At 30.8% G+C, this 18,815-nt stretch overlaps 1 protein-coding gene and 1 long non-coding RNA gene across 4 annotated transcripts in view; one reads left to right on the top strand and one right to left on the bottom strand.

Annotated features, from left to right (window-relative positions):
- LOC115888177 (embryonic polarity protein dorsal-like) overlaps window positions 1-18,815 on the top strand; it is a 99,474-nt gene that overhangs the window by 13,206 nt on the left and 67,453 nt on the right. The window lies entirely within an intron of this gene.
- Window positions 12,502-14,761, bottom strand: LOC115888178. Its single transcript, XR_004051220.1, has 2 exons — window positions 14,196-14,761; window positions 12,502-12,628 (listed from the first exon to the last, which is right to left on the bottom strand). It is a non-coding gene; the product is annotated as an uncharacterized LOC115888178 (long non-coding RNA).

Below are 18,815 nucleotides of genomic sequence, written 5' to 3' on the forward strand. Positions count from 1 at the left end.
TATTTTTCTTGAAAGAATATGTGCGCCACTGACTTTTTTCCTCTTATTAGCAAAAGTGTGTAGGCCCTTTAATGCCGATTAAAAGTTGTATCTTTATATTTTGTCTATTTCGATCTCCTCAATGAGATAAACACAATTTAATTAATTTGCCTTAATCCAATAATGGGCTTTTTCACTATATTTTGGAATTAGCATAATTGAATAAAGCAATTAATTCTAGAATTTTCTGCTATCTCACTTTCTAAAAATGTGAAGTCGTTCTTAAGAAAATAAATAAAAGCAAAAATGCCCAGAATAAAAATCCGCACTTTATTTTTAATACGTCACACCTGGCATGTTGAAAAGCGGCAACACGGCTGCGGCCGGGCCACCATGCTGACCCACCACCACCTCCACACAAAGCCATGCAACCTTTTCCAATATGGCGGAGATAGAAGTGCTTTATTTGGCGCGTATTTTAAAACGTGTTTTATTTCCAAATAGACATTTTTCACACAAATGTCGGGTTAGATTACGTAATATTTCACTAATTTTTTAATATACAGGGAGTCTAAAGTTCTCCACATAAGTATTGAATTTTATGTATTATTACTTTTATGAAAACATCAGTTAGTTACTTTTTATAAAAAGGTCTGCTTTCTCAGAAAATAGGTAGTGTTAAAATATCAAACTTGAGGTAGCATATATAGGGTGTTCAGAATCATCGGAAAAAGAAATAACCAGAAATATATGACAGAAAATAGCAATATAAACTAAATATTCAATTGCAAACACTTACCTACCATAGTTTAGAATTTACTGAACGTTTGATAAATATATACTATTATGGACAGTATAGGAAGTTACTTGTCTTAGTAAAAGCCTTGGTAAATGCTCTTGGTATTATAAACTACACTGGCTTGGAACAAAAAATATGGAATATTTTTCTATGTTTTGCAGCATTACACAAATGGGAATAAATTTAAACTATAATAGGTGAGGATAAATAAAAAAATATAATATGCGTTTCAAGATTTTATATAGAAAAAAAACTAAATACCTTTTTCGGGCTTCGTAAGTAAAACTTACGCTTAGCTTAGTTTTCTTTACTCTTTCTCTTTACATAGGGCATTGTCTTTGTGGTAAAGACGTCATTCCTTTTTTTGTATAGTTCTTCAATAAAATATTGGATATTCTGTACAAGATGGATTTATTAATAAATTCTGACGTATGTGAGGGGCAATTGTGACCTAAAAAAGACTTACATCCAGGCCATATATACATTGACATTTTCAAATGTCCATGTTGTCAATATCTTTCTGTAATCTTTTTGATGTAAAAAGATTGATTCTTTTTCCAATATTTTACTTATAGTGAGGTAAGTGTAAGCAGTAGCCATAACTACATCCTCACTAGGGTAACAGAGACTTTGGCTTTTGGCCTTTTTGAGGCATATTTAATGCACTTCTTACCCAAGAACTACTAGTAGGAGTGAAATTATCTCTTTTAATAGCTGTCAACCATTTTTTACGAAGCTCGTCATTTTTGGCATGTAAAAGGCATGCTACAATAAAATGTTAATACCTATCTTTTGATTATTGTAAGTAACCATTATAAAGTACTATGCAGACTGGCGGCGAAGGCTTTTTACTCATTTAGGTGTAATATCTTGATAAACACTTCTAGTTCTTACCTTAAAATAATTAATAATAGAGGAGTACGACCACAAAAGTTTGAAGTTCCCTATGTGGAATGACTGGTTTGGATTTTTATTACACTGTTATTTTATCACAATTTTCTGATCACACCATGCTTTGACCATGCACTGAACACTAAGAACTAAACAAACGTGTTGCAGAAGCACAACAAACTAGAGATAATTAATTATTTCTGTTATGCAATCGGAACGAGAAACCACTACCGGCTTTTCAGGTTAAAGGTAAAAATTTAATAATGCGCTGCCTTTGCCGCCATATTTGCCTTGCCCATATCATGTTGTTTGGCCTTGAATTGAGGTGGTGCTGGTCAAATCAAATCGCAATGTTGCCAGTTGTTGGCTGGCGCACGAGCACGGTTCTGCAATGTGATTGGGCGTATTTTTCATACGTCATCAATTGGCGCTTTAAAATTATTTCAAATTAAAGCAATTTTGGGGGCCTATAAAAAATTATTCAATGTCATGGAATTATTTTTTTTGGATAAATATACTGAAAATAGTCTTCTATTTCAGATTTTGTCCTTGAATTGGGTATTTTATTTTTTGTGAAAGAGCCCATTCTAATAGTAACCTTTAAAAAAATGTCATTAACTTGCCAAAATGTCAAATAAGTACTCATTGATTCCCGTTCAAATTTTTACTCTCAACGCGCGTAAAGAAGTTTCAATTCAGTAAATATGAAATCGCGAATATCCCATTTTTTCCAAACATTTTAAGTATTAAGAGTATTAATCAGAACAACTGCGAGTTGCACAAAGAGCTATGGAAAGAATCATGTTAGGAGTCACCATGAGGGAAAAATACGGAATACCCACATACGTCAAAAACAAAACTAATGGATGTTGTTAAAAGAGTGGCCAGTCTGAAGTGGCCATGGATCGGACATGTGGCAAGACAGTATCCAGACCGATGGCCTCAAAATGTCATTCTATGGAGATCTAGGGGAACACCAAGAAGTGTGGGCCGACCAAAAAAGAAGTGGGTTGACTGACCAAACCAAACAGAACAGTGGCAGGAAGACAATGGATAAGATTGGCTAGAGATCGCGAAGCATGGAAAAATCTAGAAGAGGCCTATATCCAACACTGGATGGAACCAAGTTGAGAAACAAGAAGAAAGAAGAAGAAGAATACATAAACTTTTAAGGTGGCATTTTTACCAATTGCGCAATTTTTAACCTATTTTGTATTTTTGTATCTAGTTTCCGAGGTCCCCATAATGATTGGAGCCTTATCAATTGATGACACCCTCTATTTCAAGAAACTGAAAATTTGGGGGAAGTAATTTTAATTTAGAAAGTATGTGTATGTGCAAACTATCACACATTCAATAAATTTGAATGTGATTCTAATCATATTGACGTCTTAATATGCTACGTGACATCTAACGTACCTACTAAATCATTTATTAATCATTTGTACCGCAAAATGTGATTTTTAGTGTCATTGAAAAACGTTGAAGGCAAGGTCGCTATATAATGAAAAGTACAGTTAGTTAACTCTACTTCCTCTCCATTATTATTTGTAGTTTTTGTAATAATACCTAAAATGTTAAAATATATTATAAGTATCTATTATGGTATATTATTATTTTAGTTAATGTGATTTCGAAACGAACATAAAATAAATATTAGAAGAAATCAATTTAGTACGCATACATATGTATAATTACCGTGATTATACAACTCTATGTAGATTTTTCCTATATAGAAGGATGTGATTAATAAGTTATAATAATTTAAGTGATTATCGCTTGGTGGCCATATTGTAATTGTCATTTTTTGAAATATTAATTCAGAAGTCATTTCTGTCAGTTCCATACAATATCCCGTCAATTCTTATTACAAAACGGCAAAATGTTTAAGATAAGAAGGATATATTATGTACAGGGTGTCCCACTAAGAATAACTCTCGGCTGTATCTCGGAAAGTATTAGCCGTAGCGGCTGCGGAAAAAAATATTTATAACTAAAGAGGCTATGGGAAATTGCTGGAAGTTATTTTCAAGTTTGTAGAATCTGGACCGCTAGGGGGCGCAACTGCAACAAAAAATAAGAAAATGGAGTTTTTACACAATTTTGCCTGGATAAGGTGTACTATAAGTAGCAGCATCATATTCTTCAGTAAATTTTGAATATTTTTTGTTAGAGCCATTTTCCCCTATCTACCAAAATAAAGTTGTAGGGGAACGTTAGATATGCTTTTATTTGAATATTAATAACTCTGGACTGGATGAACGGAATCCAACAGGCGAGGGCTCATTTAAAAGAGCGTTTCTTACTCTATATTGTACCATATAAACAATAATAATAAGCTTTTGAACGTAGACGTTAGGGGGCATTGTTTTACAATTGAACAAACGCGCGTTTTTTTAAAAAAAAAATTAAATGCAATAGTATAATATGTAATTTTAGGTGATAGTAAAGAGTAGTAAAAGCTTAAAAAGTCAGCGAAAACCGCATCTTGATATCTTCTTTCAAACCGAAGATATTAGCAAAATTATAATAAATACCAAAAAATAATTGCTTAATTATCTTATTTTTACAACACGGTATCAGAAAAGCCCTCTTGATTATGCCCATTCTAACCTAAAAATAAGATAGAAATTGTTAGTTTATTTTAAAATCGACGATATAATTAATAATTGTGAACAAGAAACGATGATCCAGTGAAGTCATTGTATTGTATTGTATTTGACTAAGAGTGGGTCCCAGGTGGGACCCTCCACTGCTGCCGCGAGAACCTCAGTGAAGTCATGGTAGGCTTTGGAAAAAAGCTGCTTTTGACGTAATAGTATAAACGTCAAATTGTTATTAGATCAACATTTTGATAGTCTTAGCAGCGTTTTTTTATCTTTTGTTTGCTTTTTCAAAAATGCCCCAACAACTTCAACTACTTCAAATAATAAAGGCATTTTGAAAAAGCAACCAAAAGATATAAAACGCTGCTAAGACTATCAAAATGTTGATCTAATAACAATTTGAAGTTTATACTATTACGCGAAAAGCAACTTTTTTCCAAAGCCTACCATGACTTCACTGAATCATCGTTTCTTGTTCACTATCTAAAATTAACTAACTAAAATTGAAATTTTAACCGCGTTTTTTGCAAAAAAAGATAAAAAATGGCACACCCGACTGCATATGTCTTGTCATCAAAGCTTTACTAAACAAGATGGATGCACACCACTGCTTCTAGTTGCATAAATTTGGCGCTAAATTTAAAAATGTGACTAAACCATGTAATTATCAATTTCGCCCCCGGTTATCAATTTCGCCCCAAACTACGGTACTCCAAAATACTGTTATGTCAGCCGCATCGGCTGTCGACGGGTCTCAATAAACTATCTTTCTCGCGCTTATAGATACTCATAAGACTTTTTTGTCGCGCTCATTTAAAATCTTTATTCGCGTCTGGCAAGTATTAAATCCCATTGAATTCGTCTGACAATTAACACATATTTTTTAATATCATCTAATAAACACGCTGTAAAAATTTTAGAATGCCTAAAGTATGTTTTCCAGGTATAATATTTAAACATATTTGGAATTGTCTGGTTACACTTTAAACCCGAAAAAAAAGTCTGGCACACTTATTTCTAGGTTAAATAGATGCTAAAATTTAAGAATAAACAAATTTCAAGTTGCCTAAAGAATGTTTTTTGGATTTATTTTTTTGCAAATGTTATGGGTTGCGCAGTAGCGAAATACCCCCAACCCCCCAGCCAGACTTAGGATTCTGGGTTCACAAGTTATTAAACTTTATTTTTTTTTGTTATTCTAACTTACCTAAAATATGTTCTCTAAATATGTAGCCAGCTCTCGGGCTAACATTTCTTACGCCCATGGTTGAGGCACAAATTACCTATAAGTTGAGGGGTATAGTACAGAATGATTAATAATAAAACGCTGTTAATCGACCGGTGAATGGTAGATAGGCCGCGATGAGTAAGCCAGGATTACTTGCGAATTTCAATTAGGCAAATGCTGTATTAATGTATTTGCACATCGACGCGACAGGTTTCTTGAAATAAAGTTGTTTGGTTTTGTAACACTGCCGACAGTTATGTATATTGTTCAAAAAACAATAACGTGTTATTTTTTTAAACAATAACGCCTTAAATCGTGGTATTATGTTTAAGCGTTACTTCATTTTTTTTTTGGTTCGTATGATTTGTATGTGTATTTTTCGTAACGGTTATACAGGGTCCGGCAATAGAGCGTCGGGCATCTGTAGAGCTCCTAGAATAAAAAACTTGTGAATTTCGAATAAGTGCAAAGGTAAGTATGTATGTACTACGATGTATTTCAGGAAAATATTTTAACTTCTACAGTGTCGGTCAAAAAAATGTGAGTGGATCGGAATGATTTTTTTAAATGCAACACCTTGTATATTATTGGCATTTTTGGCTTTCTTTCAGATTGCTTTACATAATCTTAAGATAGGAGTAAATATATTTCGATAGTTTCAGAAATATTAATGAATAAATAAAAAATATATATTTTACAGCCTTTCTTAAATAAATTATTAAAAATACAAGAACTGTCCTGAAATCACAACTATATTAGGTATTTACTTTGGATTGCCTGTATTTACTTTGCTATAAATATTGTAATCTTAAATCGTAGAGGGTGTTCAAAATTCTACGCCTAACTTTCTAATAAATTTTCTTTGTTTTTTTTTTAACAGAACAAGCACCCTGTATATTACTTTTACACTAGATGGAGAATTAAAAAATGAACATTTTTTGTATTTAAAGTATCTCAAAATTTTTAACGGTTTCGCAGATATTCGCGGTTTTATATTTCATATGGCATTTTCGAGAGTAACTTTTTATCAAAGCCACCCAATGATTTTTCTCTCCTATTTTACCGGTGAAAGAGCCATATGAAATAATACCGCGAGTATCTGCAAAGCCCCTAAAAATTTTGAAATACTCTGAAAACAAAAAATGTTTATTTTTTAATTCTCCATCTATTAAAAAATAATATACAGGGTGTTCCATTTAAAAAAAAACGAAGAAAAATATTTTTTATTTTAGAAGGCATAAAATTTTGAACACCCTGTATGATTTAAGATTACGATATTTATAGCAAAGTAAGTGCGGACCATCCAAAGTAAATGCCTGATATAGTTTTGAGTTCAGGACATTTTTTGTATTTTTAGTTTTTTAAAAAAAAGGCTGAAAAAAATATTTTTTTTGTTTATTTATTGATATCTCTGAAAACATATTTAAAAATATCTTAGGAGTGTATTTGATCAGAAAGGAAGCCAAAAATGCAATAATATACAGAGTGTTCCATATAAAAAATTATCCCGATCCACTCACACTATTTTGAGCCCCCCTCAGAGGTTCAATTATTTTCTTGAAATACATCCTAATACATACTTTAGGTTTGCACTTATACAAAATTCCTAAGTTTTTTTATTTTAGGAGCTACAAATGTAAATAAATAAAAATTCTATTATGATGCTAACTTTATATGTATGTGACACTGTATAAATACTTACCTATTTTTTAACAGTAAAGTTCAAAAAATTAAAATAACCTGGAAAGTGCACGAAATGATATTTTCTATTTACTTGTAAACCTATAACTGCCGATGATTTCCTGCAAAAATTCAACACATGTTCAAAACATTTTTACGCGTCGGAAATTCCATTACTGACCTGAGCTAACAGCAATCGAGTTATATTGTACAATTTGCGTAGTTTTAATCGTGCACATGCCACTAATTTTTATTTATATACATTAGCACGTTACAAACATATTTACGAGATAGTATAATGTGCAGTAAGATAATATTTATGATTAGCAATAAAAAAATGGCGTCAAAGATGGCTGGGGAGACAGTCGATAATAATTTCCCTAGGTGTCATTACTTGGCCTGTACTCTTCTTTTTTTTAACGGCGCTTACTGCCATTTGACCTGAAGAAGGTTGTAATTTATTTTTATATTGTCTAAAAATGATTTTTGAATGGTGAAGAATGGTGTAGTAGTAGAATTTTTAGGAATAGATCTGTGTGTCTATAACCTTTTTTAATCTCTCTATAATTAGTGTTAATTTTTGACAAGGTTCATATTAGTTTTGAGTAAACGTCTAGAGATTGATCTCGCCAAAATGTTCATCGATTTTTATTTCCCAGCGGTCTTTGACGCCGTTTTCTTTTCGATCGTATAACCTTTGTGGAAAGTTCAAGTACTAGAAAACAGCTGGGAATAACGAACATGACTAACACAACACATTCTAACACAAAAAATACCCTTCTAGATTTACTACCTCGGAACAAAACCCATTGTGGAATAAATAGTAAATATCATAAAATAAACTCAGAGAAGCCCAACAAATCCACAACAATTCAAATCAAATACAAATGTGCCAATTGCAAATACAAAGCGTCAAACAAAACTGTTCAAAAATGGGATGGTTTTCATTAGGATTTTCAAGTAGCTTTATTGTAATTTCTGGCTAGTTGAGCACAATGTTAAAACTGGCAATCTTAATAACTTTTTTAGATCCCATCTTATTGTTAACTACTCTATGGAAAATACTGTCAAGATCTTGCTTATCAAGATCTGTCAAGAACTCAAGAAGTGATTACCATTAGACTAGGGATGTCAATCCTAGGATCTCGGAATCGCGGAATCGCGGAGAAGAAAATTTGCCTCGAAAAATCCCGGGATTGGATTATATAAATACCGATTTTTCATGTCATAGAGTAAATTGCTTAATTTCGGAACTAAATAACTTAATATTTCCCTAATTAAATCAGAGATAGAAAAGCTTTTAATCAGACTAGAGCTCGATAATTAATCAAATACTTCTAGAAGAGAAACCAGCAACGACAGCGAAGAGGATGAACTTCCCATTGCCGAATTTCTGAGAAGAGAAGATATTGAACCTTTAAAGGTTAAACTGCAGAAAGCATTACAATAATCTTCAAAGCCGATAAAAACCAAAAGAAGTAATAAGACGCGATTGTCCGATATTATCACCCAAGAAATTGAATTATTTTCAAATGGTGGTAGTCGGACACGTAATCTCCAAAAAGCTTTTGAATTGAGGGATCTTATGTAATAAGATACGTTCAAGATTGGGGGATGAAACTTTGGACGCATTAATATTTTTGCGCTATTTTTTTTAAATTTGTAGCTATAATTTGTTTGCTAAAATTTGTTTGGTGTTCATATGATTTTTTTAAAGAGTTTTTTGTTAATTTTCATCTTTTGTTATATTTATATTAAATTTTGTTATGATATTAGATATTTCATTGCTAATTTTAAAACCGGAATTAAATCTCGGGATCCTGGGAGTTGTCGTTCGAATCTCGAAAATCCCGGGATTTTGAAAACCTTTCGGGATTGACATCCCTACATTAGACATATTAAACCGAACAGTTGAAGTAAACTATACTTACTACGACATCGTTTTTATTTACACACACGGTATATATTTTTATGTAAAAAGAAATCAAAATATTCAATGATTTTTTAACTTCACTATAATTAAAACAAAACCCAAGGAAAAATGCCGGAAAGGTTATTTAAGTTTGCGAATTAACAACTATGATAATTTCTTGTAAAAATTAACAGATGTTCTAATATTTTTACGCGTTGGAATTTCCAGACCTGACCTGAGCTAACAGAATTCAAATTATATTGCATAATTTACGTAATTTAAATCGCTTTTTTACCGTAAATTTATATTAATATATTTTATCACGTTTCTCACGAAGAATTTAAAAAAAATAGAGATATTTTGAACAACACTTACCAGATCTTATCGTTCTTGATTTGGTTTGGTTTTTTATTAAACGCATCGTGTTATCAGCGAATCGTATTAAATGAAACTTTTAAACACTCTTGTTTTTCGAAGTATTCTTCGTGCATTTTTGCATGCCTTGGAACCAATTCTGAAATAGAGGTGGGAATTCTAGTTCCTTAGTTCTAGTTCCTCTAGAGAAATAGTTCCTTGAACTCGGTGTTTAATTCACAATAGTTCCTGACTAACATTGACATCCCTATCCCTGCCCACGCCGGTTGTGGCAATAGACAAGGCCGAAGCCGTCGTCGTCGCCTTGTATGATATCTCGGATCTTCTGACTGAATAGATTCCCGTGAACTAGTCTTTTTTTTGCAACTAAAAGTTAGGCGTTCAGAAAATTTGATTAAATTTGTGATATTTTTATTAGGTATAGGTACTTAGAGATTTAGTTGCGCATTTCGAAGAATTCAGCATATTGTCTATAACGTTTTACCCTTGTTTATATATTAATAGTTAGTCAATGTGCCTGTATAAGTCGATGCTGCCAACTGGTGGCAGAAATTAAAACGTAAAAAGGGGCGGAGACTATTGAATTTGGCAAAGAAGTAGGGACTAGGAATTCTTCGAATTTAATTCTCGGTAAAGAATAAAATATCTTATCTGCTTTGAACCGAATTTTTTACCTCAAAGCGTTATTTACATTTTTTATTTTTGGATATGGATTTATATTTATTTTGATTTTCATGGCCCCTTGTTAAATACTAAATTATTATATTAGGTATATATATATTTTATTTCTAGATGGATAATTAAAAAAATATATGAAACTATACCTACCTACCTCTGTAACTTTGTAAAAAGTATGACGGATTTAACATAATGTTTTTTGTTAAATGTAACATCCTATTTTATTTTAGATCATGCGTAAAATTATTACTTTTTTATGTATAATCCTTGTATAATGGTGTAACCTAAAACTAGTTTTCTAATATTTCAATTTGTTGATGATGAAAAAAATATTAGATACTATGTAGATATTTAAGGCAGATGCTACAGGGTGTTCAACATATATTAATGGTTAATTCTACGTATTTAAAATTAAAAAAATATCTGCAGACTCTTTCAATGACACAGCCTATACTGAGTGTTTTTTTTTAAAAGTGGTTCACCTCTATAACTTTTTTATTTTTTCAGATTCCGAGAAAAAAACTAAATTGGGAATGTTAGTAGGTATATGACATAAATCGAGATTGATTCGTATTCAGTTAGTTTCGGTCACTTTCTGTTTCACCGGAAATGTATACATTTGATTTTTAAATGGTACCCTCGGTATTTTTTATACCGTAAGATCGAATAAAAACGGCGTCAGCGATGGCTATGAAATGAACATCGATGACATTTCTCATATAAATTTACATATAAAATGACAGCGCTTTTCATTTCATAGCCATTGCTGACGCCGTTTTTATTCGATCATACGGTACTTTATTTGATAGAAAATGACATTCTGAATAGAATGACAACTTTTGACATCAACAATCATATGTCAACTTTTGACATTTTCAATTAAATCAAAAATAGCATTTTAAAATTCAATCTAGTGTCATGGCTGTGTTAAAACCATTATTTTTTAATCAAGGATTAATCAAGGAGCTTTGGAAAAATTGATTTGGTCGTCTAATATTTTTTGTGTCTTTTCCTGGTCAGTTGAAATATGCCCATTTCGTATTTTAATCATAACTCAATTTTTTTTAATGAAACGAGAGTGGCTCATTAGCATATTTGGAAAAGCATTTTTTGATACCTAATAAATTTTGGTACCTAATTTTGGTAAATAATTTGGTACCACACACTCCGTATGTCGAGTCAAACTGTCGTTATCTTTACGACCGGTTACATGTTGTTTATTATCATGGCACTCTACTAGATTGAACTTTAAAATACTATTTTTTAAGTAAAAGAGTCAAAAGTTGACATTGAATTATTCTATTGAGAATGCCATATTCTGCAAAATAAAGTAAAAAAATACCGACGGTACCATTTAAAAACCAAAAGTTGTAGTCATTTCCGGTGAAACAAGAAATGACCGAAACTAATTGAATACATCAATCAAGCTACTTTTGAAAAACACCCGATATATTATAATTCTTTCTGATAGATTTTACAAAATCCTTCAACTTCTATTAAGAATGTCATATAACTAAATAAATCACTTTACTTAATGTTTAATAATAAATAATTTTTGTTTTGTCATATGGCAACTTGTTATAATGTAAATGAATTAAAAGAAGGATAAAATTCAGAACAGATTGCAAGCTGTTGAGTATAGGTGTACTTAATATACTTTCTTAACAAATGTTGAAAGGTTTTGTAAAATCACTAGAAAAAATAATAATATATATATCGGATCAGCCAAAAAAAATGTTTGAACACAGTGTAGCATCTAACTGCAAGTATTTTTACATATAAATATATTTTTTTTTCATCTCTGTAAAACACTCCTACCAAATTTGTGTAGTCCAACTTCGGAAACAACTGACAGTTAAGTAACATAGGAATAAAATTTTACTTTTTTTTTAAATTGTAAATACTTACTAACGTTATTTATAAAAAAAAGTTATAGAATTTTAGGCAGAATCGAAAATAAAATAAAAATGGAGTTTTGCATTAAAAAACATGTATCCGCCACATTTTTTGAAGCAACCAGTATACTCAAAAATAACATTTGAACTGTGTCTCTAAAGATTCTCTATACCCTTTTTTTTATTTTTTTGGAATTCCCAAAACAAACGAGATAATTAACTTTATTTCTTTCGTGATATCTCATTTTATAATATTTCGGAAGAATTAATCAGGTATCTTATTTTTATAATTATTAGAAATAAATCGGAATTAAAGGATAAGGGATATGTAAATATATACCATACGATAAAAAAAAACGGCCTCAGAGGTGGTTTGGAAATGAATATCGATGTCATTTGTACGTAAACAAATAGACGCCGTTTTTTTTCGCTCATACCGTATAAGAAAAAAAATTTAATAAAGCAAACGCATTTATTAATACATGTATATAGATTTACATGGTATGAAGAAATTCGCATTATGATCTCTGAAGGTCCCACCAATGCTTGGTTAAAGTGGCGAGTACGACCACTTAGCAGTCACACCTATAATAATTTAATAAAATATGAATATAATAAACAAACTTATTTCTTTTAGATTTTTTAAAAGCGAGTTATATGTGTTAAGTGGTTTTTGATTATTTTAGGCTAAATTTTTTAGACATATTATTTTAGACCAAATTGTCTGCCCACTCAAACGTCTTCAAAATTATAATGTAGGAAATTCTTAATATGTTTTAATTGGGAATACTTTTAGAAAGTTTCATTTTCACCAAACAAAACTACGTATGTATAATAAATTGCAGTATAATCAACTATAATGCATGATATATACTAGGGGCGTCAAAACTAGATGTTGGGTTTTTCTCGATTATTTCGAACAGAACTCCAATTTTTTCTCAAAAATTTTTTCCAACTTTGTTTTGAAAAATAATTTTTAAATCCATAATCGATGTATATACAGTAATGTCCTCTTTTAGAATACATAATTATTTTCAGCTGCATCGATAAAATAAATCATATTTACTGATGCCAAGTAAAAAAATAATTAGAAAATTATTTTAAACATCTAATTCTTAATTTTTGTCGCTGATAAATAGATACATCACTTTTGTCGACAAACCTACTAATAAAAATTGCGTAAAAAATCATGTTTATTCGCAAAGAGACAATTGAAAACAATTTAATAACTATTAATTTGGGATATAGATCTTAATAAAACAAAAGTTGCATAAAAGCTTTGTTGATTTATGATATAAAATACAGTGTTTCATTTGAAATAGCAAAGAAAAATATAATATCTAGTTTTGACTCATCCTGTATATAATAAACAATTTAGTCTATTTTAATATAATTATATGAATTATATAATTATTAATTATTAACTTAAATTAGTTCCAGTAAAAAACGTCGATATTACCTATTTTTAACTTAACTTAGAAAGAGAGGGCTTTAAATATATATTTTATTATATAAACAATAAAATTCAATCCAAAAAGGGTCAAAATATATTCTTTGGTCAAAATGAACTCTTACGACTACGACATTATGGTATTTTTTGGAATGACAATTTAATAACAAATCCACCAAGCAAAAATACAAAATATAGCCTTTCTTTTCACAAACTCATAACCTTTGCTCATAACTAATAACTTTAAAAGTAAATATATATTTGAATCATCCTGTATATCTATAAAAATACCTCCCTGTCAAATTTACGCTACTTTTGCAAGCATATTTTACAAAAAATATGATTTGAGTGAAAATATAAAATAGGAAATCTGATATGAAGCTTTATCTAAACACAGGGTTGACTGTAGATAAAAAATATTTTACGTTATCAAGTTATTAAGAAAAATTCTCGGAAAAATTATAAAATACACAATATATCTGACAATTCCAAAAAAGCAAAGTGAGAAATGAAACAATTTATAGCATAAAATCAGTATTTTTTTAAACTTTTAAGCAAACTGGGCATTATCGTTTAATCTATCTATCAATCTATCAAATGTTTATTATTAAACTTATCTCAGACTCTATAACATTTTTCCCAAGAGTGATTTAAAACAAATTTATATGAATTTAGAAATAAATATGAACAGTATTTACTTACCTGTAAAACAGATGCTTTTTGCTTAATTAAATATGTTGGAAAATATTATCCAGTAGGTACAAATACACAACACTTAAACACAACAAAATAAACTAATAAAATAATAGTTTCTAATCCAAATTTCACAAATACTGTTTATGTTTCTTCGCGAGGGACGAAAAAACTGAATTTTTTAATTACTCAGATATGCATTAAGGTATATTTCAATTCAAAAGCTTATAAATATTTATTTTTATAAGACATAACCTAAACGAAACGAAATTACAAGTCGAGAAAGATCAACAAAACTGCCGAATTTAGAAGCGAATATAACTTTTTTTCCTTTTTTCTTGTCACAGTTGAAACAAACAAGGATAAAGCTATTTTCGTAAAACATGGGTGAAACGTGCTAATAAGTGGCCCAATAGATGTGACCTCGCGCCCTTCCATTTTTGAACGATGGGCGGGTTTAACGGATTCCCCTCAAAGAAAATCGTAGGGGAATACAAAAATTCAGAACGGGCAAGGCGCCACCTAGAAGACGGGCTTGTACTAAGCCCTCATTGTACATCTATTTATACATAATCAAGGGTTTTACTTAGTAAACATTGGGCTTTCATACAGTAAAATAAAATACTGCGACTTTTTGCGACTTTGCTGATAAAATGAAAAAAACATTCCTGGTTTCCTCTAATTTGCAAATCAGTGATATACTAATGTGAGGTGTAAACCGCGATGGCATTGTTGTGTACAAAGCGATCGCATTAGTGCCATTAGCAGTATAGCACAATTTGGCATTAGTAGCGACTTTAGTGGTATGGGCATTGCTCGCGGATCAGTCGTGGCATTAGTAGTATTAGTTGCTATATTACTACTTGCATTAGTGGTATTGACCGTGGAAACACTGGAACAGTGATTTTTCTATGTTTTTTTTAGAATCGACGAATTATCCTTTATTTTGTTCATATTATTTCCTCTTTAATTGAAAATAGCAATAGTTTATATAAGGTCTACATAAAAAAATTTCGATCAACTATCGGTGTCAAATACCCCACTGTGAGGCGTCGTGAGAGAAATGATCAACTTTGTAACGGACACCCTAATAGATATGTACCAATGAGCAGACTCGTCAATTTCAAAAATTTAATTTAGTTACAGGTTAGGTATAATGTCCGATATAGTCAGTCGATTTCCACTGAAAACATACAATTTTTGTGCTGCTGAAACATATAAATCTATGGAACATTTTCTCTGTGATTTGTCTAGCTGCCAGACCTTGGCTACGAAACAAAACCGTTCTTTTAATAGAAAATGATATGGCTTGTCTGGCCATCAAATCGGTTCCTGCCGAATTAATTGGTTAAAAAATATAATAAATAATAATGTTCTTGGAAGACATAACGGTTAATATTAAAAAAAAAGCTACGTGGTTTGGATAAGAAATGCTAATATAATTAAGACACATTATTTGTCTTATTTAATAAAAATAACATTTGCGGGATATTTTAATGCTTATAATACCATACAATCGAAAAAAAAACGGCATCAAAGACTGCTGGGGATTGACAATCGATGATAATTTTGGTGAGGTCAAGCACTGGATTTCTTTGCCCGTACTATTCTTTATTTTTTAATAGCGCTTACTGTCAGTTGGCTTTCAGAAGGATGTAATTTTTTTTATTGAGTAAAAATGATTTTTAAATTGTGTACTTTTTTTTGTTCGACGTGTTTTTGGATTTTTTGAGAAAAGAAATACCCTGGCCGTTATGCCTTGCGGAACGTTTTCGATGGGCCACCCTGTATATAAAATCCTTAAGTGACTGACTCACTGATTAATCACGATCCTGCTCAAACCACTCAACGTAAGAAGCTCAATTTTGGCATACAGGTTGATTCTAGGGTGTAGAGGTTCGATAAGAAGGGATTTTTCGAAATTCCAGTTCCAAGGGGGTGAAACCACCCCTCAAATATTACAATATTTATTTAGAAAACGGTCAAGTTTCCGAAAAAACGCTTAAACACGTGTTTTTTTTACATATTTTAAGATTTTTTAAAAACGTATACAGGGTGTTTCGAAAAATCTGGTCATTGATTAATCACGATTCTGCTTAAAGCGCGTGACGTAAAAAGCTGGTTTTTGGAAAATAGATTGACTTTAGGGTGTAGAGGTTCGATAAGAAGGGATTTTTCGAAACTCGAATTCTAAGGGGGTGAAACTATCCCTGAAATATTAAAATATTTTTTATTTAAAAACCGGTGAGTTTTTCGGAAAAACTCTTAAACATGTATATTTTATTTTGTTGTTTTACATATTTTAAGATTTATAAAAAATCACACATAAAATTTACACATGGTGTTTCATAAAATATGACCATTGAGTGATCACGATTCTGCTTAAACTGCTTGACGTTTAAACCTGATTTTTGGCAAACGGATTGACTGTGGGGTGTAGAGGTTCGATAAGGAGGGGTTTCTCGAATCTCAAATTCCAAGAGGGTTAAAAAGGCCCTTAAATAATACAATATTTATTATTTAAAAAACGGTTAGTCTTTCGGGAAAACGCTTGGACAAGCATAATTTATTTAGTTTTTTTTACATATTTTGAAAATTTTTAAAAAATCATACAGGGTGTTCCAAAAAGTTGGGTAATTTCTTAACCACGATTCTGCTTAAACTGCTTGGCGTAAAAAGCTTACTTTTGGCAAACGGATTTTTCGAAAGTCGAATTCCAACGAGATGAAATTACCCCTCAAATATTACCAAGTTATATAATAATATCGCCATATTGTTTTTTCTCATGTTGACATAAATGTGAGAAAATTTTATACAGTTTGTATGTTACTGGAAATTCTTGGTTTGCTTTATCGTCACCATTACAAATGATTAATTCGACGCGAACGAAGTCGCTGGTACACGCTAGTAATATAATAAATATCTACTTACTTATTGTAGATAAATTAAATAAAAATAACCAAAAAATTAATAATAATAAATTAAATAAAAATAATTTTAAATAAAGTCTATAAACTAATGTCGATTTTGAAAACAGCTACAAACGGTCACTAGCGAATTGCCATGGCGACACCAGCAATTTTGATTGCCAGTTTATTGAAAAATCGCTTTTTATTCAAAATCTGACCAGATAGATATAGGAAACCCTAATATAGTTTGAAAGAGCATATAAATCTGCTTCGACTTATTTTAATAAAATACAGAGTGTTGTACTTGAAATAACGAAGTTTTTATGAAAAATAAATATTTAAAATAGACCAGCAATTTTTGATATCCCTGTATACATTTAAGGAAGCAATCAATTTTTTTATTAAATTTTATTTTTCTGGCTTAAAAGTAAGCACAAAAATTAAGTCTGAGAAGTAATGTACAGGGTGTTGAAAAACTTTTTTTATTATAGCGCGCATATTTAAATATCTTATTAATATATATAAATATCACAAAAACCAAAGCATTTAAACATATTAAACCCTTATAATAAATGCCTTATTTTATGTCCAAGAATCCAAAAACTAAATAAAATACCGGGTGTTCCATAAGAAAAAATATAACTTTGGTATGGATCTTAGTTCTGACACACCCTGTACATTTAAAAATAATTTTAAAATATGCACATTGCCTTCCCACATATACTCATAAAATATTTTGTTTCTACATCTTTCCGTTTTCGTATAATCAACCGAAGCGAATGAAGTGCTCCACTCTGTATACTAAACGTTATAATCTTATTAGTTTATTTAAATAAAAAAATCTATAAATATCTACATTAGTTTATGGATCAGTCTAATATGCAAATAATAATTATAGTAAATAATGAATTATGTAAATGTAATCGTTCCACGTGCTTTATTTCGACACCTAGTATTTTCTGTTTTCAATAAAGTATTGCCAAGTATTCCTTGAAAAACATTAGCGTCGCCATTAGAAGTGATAAAAAGATTATTCCGAAATGAAATATCTTCTAGGAATTTGTTGGCACTAGACATTGAATAACAGGTCTATATTCCTGTTAAAGTGTTGATTTAAAATGAACTAAACCATATTGTATAAAAGTTGATATTATCGTTGATTGAAGAAATAAGAAGATACAACCTTATGGGCAATTTCGTGGCACAAAACCTGTCCCAGATGTAGCTGGTGTCGCCATCAGCTTGTCCGAGATTTAGTTTAGCTCTGCGCCGCTGCCGCCTTTGATAGTCGTTTACAGCGCAGGGGATAAAGAATACTGTACAGGGTGGGTCAAATTCGAAGCTTTTAAATGGAAACACCCTTTTCTATAGGAGATAGACGAAAACTAATATCGGTGTCTGGAGCTCAATTTTCATCAAAAACATAATGGTGAAAACCGCACATCAATATCTGTTACCGTTCCGGAGTTGCGGGGTGTTTTTCAAAAATGTGCATTTTTAACAAATCGCTGTAACTTTTTTGCTATGAAAAATTTTGTATTTCTATGAAAACATTTCCAAAGCACCTTTTTACGTAGAATTTAATGGTTTAAGTATATTTTTTTAAAATTAATAATTTAAGAGTTATCAACAGAAAAATTGATTTTTTATTTGGGACACCATCTGTATTTTTAATTAACTGAGAAGAATTTAAAATTACCTTTCCAAAAATATAGCACAC

Source organism: Sitophilus oryzae, unplaced genomic scaffold, assembly GCF_002938485.1.
Source record: "Sitophilus oryzae breed Bouriz unplaced genomic scaffold, Soryzae_2.0 scaffold_684_pilon_pilon, whole genome shotgun sequence".
NCBI lineage: Eukaryota > Metazoa > Arthropoda > Insecta > Coleoptera > Curculionidae > Sitophilus > Sitophilus oryzae.